General features: G+C 50.5%; 1 protein-coding gene across 7 annotated transcripts in view; it reads left to right on the plus strand.

Moving 5' to 3' along the window:
* The window catches only part of FOXN3 (forkhead box N3), a 473,349-nt gene that overhangs the window by 206,591 nt on the left and 259,938 nt on the right, over positions 1-6,820 (plus strand). The gene's annotated exons all lie outside the window — the stretch shown is intronic.

Here is a 6,820-nt window from a genome sequence, read left to right on the forward strand (position 1 = left end):
GGGGAAGTTAACTCTCTTATTATAGGATCTCCCTAGGATGAATTCCTACAAGTTGGAAATTTAGGATCAGTGGCTGTCCATGCTCACTTAAATTTTAATTCATTTTGCGACTATCCTCTTGAAAAGTTACACCACTTCCCACCAGTGCCTTCAACCAACATTGGCATGGTTAGTTCTTTTAAGTCTCTGCCATTCTGATAGATGAAATGAGACATCACAATTGCTTTAATTTGCATTTCTTTGATTTTTACAGTTTGAGAGTCTTTTCATGGGGATAATCTCATTTTTGTTTCTCTTTTTGTGAATTTGCCCCTTCTCTTATCAGAGTGATAATTTTTTTTTCCTCATTGAGTTGTAAGATTTATAAATTAAAAATATTAACCCTGTGTCATCTGCATGGCCAATATTTCCTCATTTGTTTTTAAATTTTATTTATGACCCCTGATTTTACACACAATTCTAAATTGGTGTGCAGTCGAATATGTCAAGATTTTCCTTTTCATTTGTTGGCTTAACAAAAATAGCATTCACTAAGTGCCAGAGCCCTGTTTTATGTTCCTTACAAAGATTAATTTATTTAATCTTCACAACAGCCCTGTGAAGTGAAAACTAGGTAGATAGAAAGAAGTTGAGAACCTTGACTGAGGTTAGCCTGCTAGTAAGTGGTAAGGTCAGAGTACAAACCTAGTGTGTGTCTAACCACTGCGTGTCGCCACTGCTGGTCTTGGGATTAGACTTTGTGTGTGTGTTTGCTTATTCATGGTTGCTTTATAAATGCTCATAGAGGCCGGGCGCGGTGGCTCAAGCCTGTAATCCCAGCACTTTGGGAGGTCGAGACGGGCGGATCACGAGGTCAGGAGATCGAGACCATCCTGGCTAACACGGTGAAACCCCGTCTCTACTAAAAAATACAAAAAACTAGCCGGGCGAGGTGGTGGGCGCCTGTAGTCCCAGCTACTCGGGAGGCTGAGGCAGGAGAATGGCGTAAACCCGGGAGGCGGAGCTTGCAGTGAGCTGAGATCCTGCCACTGCACTCCAGCCTGGGCGACAGAGCGAGACTCCGCCTCAAAAAAAAAAAAAAAAAAAAAAATGCGCATAGACCTACTCCTCCCTGAGGGCGGGTGTGCCATGTGCCATGTCTTCTGTTTCTCCTGGCCTCTTCCCAGTCCCCTCCACTCTTTACTGGGCATAAGCTACGTGCTTAATCAATACTTGTTGACAGAATGAATTGAGTAAATCTGGATTCTAGATCATCGGCTCACACTTGTGTTTATGCTCAAAGAGGAGTTGACAGGTTCTATATTTCCATTTTGCCTCCAGCAGGCGGCTTGACAAGCTCAGGTTTGGCGAGGGCACCTGAGCAGACGAACTTCACCCTACCAGTTCGGCTGTACTTTCCCTCACCACACACCCCCCTTCCCTCTTAAAGTAAGCCTCCTGGCTCCATTCCTTGCTGGAGAAACTCTAATAAGCCCTTTCCCAGGCTCCACCCTTCAGAATCTGTCAAGTAAACAGTAAGAAGGCACAAAAGGAAAGTCCCAAGAGATGGTGACCAGAAAGTTCAAATGATGCTCGACCAGGACTTTACACACACCAAGATGTTAGGGGTCTTCCAGCCGAGGGGCGCTCTCTCCTTTCCACAGTGGGAAGTGAGGAGTTTTTCACTTTTACAAACAGCATTCTCAGACCTTATCTCAAAGAGACTGTTAGTCAAGCCATGATTAAGGAGTTATCTTTGAACATAATCTCCCCTTCTCTTCTCATATTCGATCATTTGACAAGAATCCTCTTGGTTCTTTCTTTGAAGACTCTCATGCATTCATTTTTTCCAGTCTCGCTGACTCTTCTCTTATTCACTGGGTCTCAAAGTGGGTCCAGAGACCAGCAGCTTCACCTGGGGGCTTGTGAGAGATTCACATCCTTGGGCCTAGCCCACACCTCCCCAACCAGAAACTCTGGGGGTGGGGCCTGCAGTGTGTGTGTGTGGTTTTTTTTTTTTTTGAGACGGAGTCTTGCTCTGCCTCCCAGGCTGGAGTGCAGTGGCCGGATCTCAGCTCACTGCAAGCTCCGCCTCCCGGGTTCACGCCATTCTCCTGTCTCAGCCTCCCGAGTAGCTGGGACTACAGGCGCCCGCCTCGTCGCCCGGCTAGTTTTTTTTTTTTTGTATTTTCTATTAGAGACGGGGTTTCACCATATTAGCCAGGGTGGTCTCGATCTCCTGACCTCGTGATCCGCCCGTCTCGGCCTCCCAAAGTGCTGGGATTACAGGCTTGAGCCACCACGCCCGGCCTACAGTGTGTGTTTTAACAAGCCCTTCAGGTAATTCCCATGCATACTCAAGTTTGAGAACCACTGCTCCAATGGACGCCTCCCCCAACCCCCTTATAACATTATAAATGTAATGGGCCAGGTGCGATGGCTCATGCCTGTAATCCTAGCACTTTGGGAGGCCGAAGCAGGAAGATTGCTTGAGGCCAGGAGTTTGAGACCAACCTGGGCCAAATAGCGAGACCCCATCTCTACACAGAATTAGCCTGGCATGGTGGCATGCGTCTGTAGTTCTGGCTACTTAGAGGCTGAGGAAGGAGGATTGTTTGAGCATAGGAGTTCGAGGCTGCTGTGAGTTATAATTGCACCACTGTGCTCCAGCCTGGATGACAGAGCCAGACCCTGTCAAATAAATTAATGTATATATTTGTATGTATGTATGTAATGGGTGTTTATTGTAGACCATTGGAAAAATATGGACAAGTATGAAAGAAGCACACAAAAAAGTACCCCATAACTCTAACATTCAGAGGGAACCACTATTTTAGCCTTTTTCCTCAATTTTTAAAAACACATATTTTTTTAAAAAAAGTCTTCATTCTGTTCTGTATGAATTACTGCAATGATTTCTGAGTTGTTCAGCTGGTTCTTGATCTTCCAGTTTCTCCCTTCCTCTCCTGAAATTCATCTTGGGTCCACCATCCCCATCCATCTTTTCTTTCTTTTTTTTTTTTTTAAATTCATATCTCTGATAGTACAACTTCTGGGCTCAAAAATATTCAGTGAGCCACCTTTGCCCTCTGACCTTAACACATATAAATTGCTCACCCTGCTCTTCAAGGAGTTTGGTGATATGAGGCTTGCACTCTTACCCACTAATCTGTGTGCTCTGTAGGGACAAAGACTGTCTATCTCTGGCACCTAACACAATGCCATGCACTTGGTAGGCACTCAGCAAATATTTGTTCAGTAAATGAACTCCTCTTCTACAATCAAGTCAAATTTGGTAATTCTGTGCCATCAATTTCTCCTGGAACATCAGTTTGTAAGCAGAATCATCCCCTTGTGCTTTCTCAAAAGGCACATACCAAGGCACCATCCTAGAAGACTCTAGTTGGTTAGGTGTGGCTTCTGGATGGTTCAGATGGGCATCCCCAGGTAAGCAGCTCGGGTCAAAAACACCCCTTCCCCATTTCCACAGGTTAAATACCAACCCACCCTTATGAGATATCCCACTTCCAAAGTCATCTCCCCTCCCTTCCCCAGATGTTTCACCATGTCCCTTGTCTCCGCTGTTAGCAGTGGGGAGGGGTGGGGGGGCCACGCCTGGAGGGGAGTCATGTGACTTAGCCTAGGCCATTCGCACTATTTCTCTGAGAAGTTAAACTATGTCATGGAAGACTTGAGGCAGTCCAAAGGTGGTGGGTGCTAAAAGTCAGAAGGCCTCAGGGCTTGCTGCTGGCAGTCCTGTGTGGCCATCATTGAGCAGAGGAAGCCAACCTGCAGGACAGAGAGTGGAGCAGACCTATAGAGGGAAGCAGGAAAGGCATATGGTTCCATGCAGCCCAGCGGCATGTGCCTGCCCAGCCTCCCTGTATTTCCTCTTGTACTCGAGTCTCTTTGCAGGATCCCTCCCCAGGAGACTGTCTTTCCAGGCCTGCCTCGGACTCTTCCCATTTTGGGCAGTCACTCAGGTCTTCCTGACTGTATCTGCTCACCTACTCAGTTGTACTGCCTCAAGTTGGGCAGGGCGTATCAGGTTTTATACTTAACTATTCCATAAATAGCCATGCTGCTCTAATAACCAATAGAGTGTGTGTAGGGGGATTAATGTTCTCGACCAGAGAAACATCTAGCAAAAGAATGCACAAAACATCAAGGGAGGGGCGTTCTTTTCCTTGGAGGAGGAACTGAGGTCCGACACTGATGGGGGGTAGATAAGCCTGGAATTGAGGTCTTCCAGCTCCCAGATACTTATGTGCTCTCCAGCGCATGCCCAGATGGGGCTGCAGAATGGTCCCATCAAGTCCTCAATCAGGAAATAAGTGTTTCTCAAAGTGATTTCTAGGGGGGCATATACCATTCGGCTGTTAAATGTGTTTGTAAAACAGTGTAGACAAGACAATGGTTTAGACAATTCAGCTTGTTTATGTGACTTCTCAGGATCTAAGACACAAGGGTCCTTTCTGAAAGTTCATGAGGGGAATTGTGAATGGGGTTGTTCCTAAACAAATTTGGCCCCTGCACCCTAGGTCAGGAAGCAAGTCCCAGAGCTGAGGTTCTATGGAATTAGAAGGTGAAAAAGGCCACATTAAACCCTCCTTTGGCTTTTGGCATTTTTTCCCTCATTTCAGATAGACAGGCAGACATGTGTCCCCTGCTGTCCACATCAGGCAGGGCTGGTTCACCACTTCCTCTTCAGGGTGACACCTTCTCACATCTCTTGCTGCAACTGTAATGGGAGAGAGAAATTAAGAAATGTATTTGAGAATGCAAGAAGCAAAAACACACATGGAATGACATATTCCATGTGCAATCACCTTTGGCTCACATCCCCTCTTTTTGAACTCTGAGAAAGCAGGAGGGGACTGGAGCAGGTGAAAATAAGATGCCACGTCTACTTAATTTTCTGGCTATTGTGTGAGTGTGGTTGGGGGACTTCGGGGGTTGGTTTGGGGGCTGGGGATGGAAGAGGAAGATGTAAGGGGCGATTTCGTCCTCTCTAGGCCAGCAAGGGCTTGGACAAAGGTCTCTGGCCTTGGTTCCTCTGGAGGAGAATAAGCAACCCTCAACTGACATGCTGATGGAGGGGCGGGACCTGCATTAGCCAGAGCTACAGGAGAGCAGGGTACACATTGTCTCAACCTGGCTTTGTTACCACTTCTAACCTTGAGAATCTCTGGCATGAGACTTCAGCGATCATCTGACCTGTCTCTGCCACCTTGTGCCTTTTGCTTAGTGACTTTGGGTAGGTGGCATCAGGTGCTCAGTAATCAAAGTGGTGGGGCTGGATGACCTCAGGCTACCCCTGGGCTTCCACCTCCGAACTGTCTCCTGATGGGGAGATGCCACACTACTTGGAAGAGGTAAGGTCTCCTGTGAGTCTGAAAGGCACATCTTTGCTAAAGACTTGTAACCTGCCATCTTGAACTTTTGTTAGGGGTAATGATTCTCAGATGGGGGGTCTATTTTTTGAGATAGAAAAAATTTTCAGAAGCCTAGCTGGTGTTTCCCTTAGTCCCTCCTTTTGGCTAGGTTTAAAAGTACTGCACGCTAGAAAGCTTTCTCCAGGTCTACTCGCTGGCTTTTCTGTAGTTTTCAGACAGCTCACAATGTCCTGTCCACTGCCTCAGGACGGGGTGGCAGGAAGGGTGCCCTGGGCTTCTCTTCTGCAGAGGAACCAACTGATTTCACTACCTGGGAGTGATGTGCAATCACATTTTTATTTTTGTCACCACCAGGGTGTCCTGTTGGACTCTCTCCTCTCATCCTCTCCTAAGGCGGCTGGTTGGTGTGGCTTTGGCAGTGGGTGCTATTATTTGGAGGTGCCTAGAGACTTAGAGTGGTGGCTGCACCATTTCGCTGGGTGGCTTGGGAATGGTCAGTCTGGTTCCTGAGAGCTCAAACTGAGATGGAAATGAGACCAGTTTTCGCTCTAGGCCAGCCGGGGCATTCCGCACAACCCACTGGAGAGGCCCGACCGGCGTGGCCTTTAGGACGTGCCTCTTGCCTTGTAATGGCCACCGGCCCTCCCTCGGGAGACACGCGGCCACCTGGGTGGGACACTGCGGTGCCTACCTCCGGGACACGAGGTGGTCGCTGGGAGAGGGCTCGGAAGGCCCTGGGGGTCCTATCAGGACGCAGCACTGGGGAGAAGCGGAATCTCCTCTTCTCACCCCCACAAGCCTCGCCCGCATCGTAATTCTTTTTATTTTTACTTTCGAGCCATGTAAGGCATGCAGATGGGGTAGAAGCGTTCCCGCGACACGTTGCCAGCAGCGCAGCGCCGGCCCGCTCGTGTGGCCGGAGCCCGGGGAGGGGACAGGGCACGCGCCGCCTGCCCCACCTGCCCCACCGCCCACGGTCGCTGCCGCCCCGGGTCGCGGGACCCACGCCGGTCACCCCCGCCCCGCGGGGCCCAGGAGGCGAGGCCGCGCGGCCCAGCCCCAGCCTCGGCCCTGGCTGCGTCCTGGTGGGTGCGGGGGGCGCGGGCAGGGTGCGCCCCGGCGGGTCCGTGCTCCGCGCCCCAGGCCGCTGGCGGCCAGGCCCACGTTTTCCCTCTCTCCGGCTCCCTCCGCCCTCCGCTCTGTCCCTCCCTCCGCCCTCCTCCCTCCCCGCGCTTCCCCTCCTCCTGCCTGGTCATGTGTCGCCTTTTTTTGTTTGCAGTGGAAACAATTTCTCGCCGCTCGGCGCGCCCCGGCCCGACGCGCCGCGGCGGAGGCGAGCGGGAGGCGGGACGGGGCGGGGAGAGCGGCGGGGCCGGCGGGAGGACGCGCGGCGCGCCCGGCGGACGCCGCAGGTCCCATGCCGCGCCGCGACCCCCGCGCCCCTG

Source organism: Piliocolobus tephrosceles, chromosome 6 (assembly GCF_002776525.5).
Source record: "Piliocolobus tephrosceles isolate RC106 chromosome 6, ASM277652v3, whole genome shotgun sequence".
Lineage (NCBI taxonomy): Eukaryota > Metazoa > Chordata > Mammalia > Primates > Cercopithecidae > Piliocolobus > Piliocolobus tephrosceles.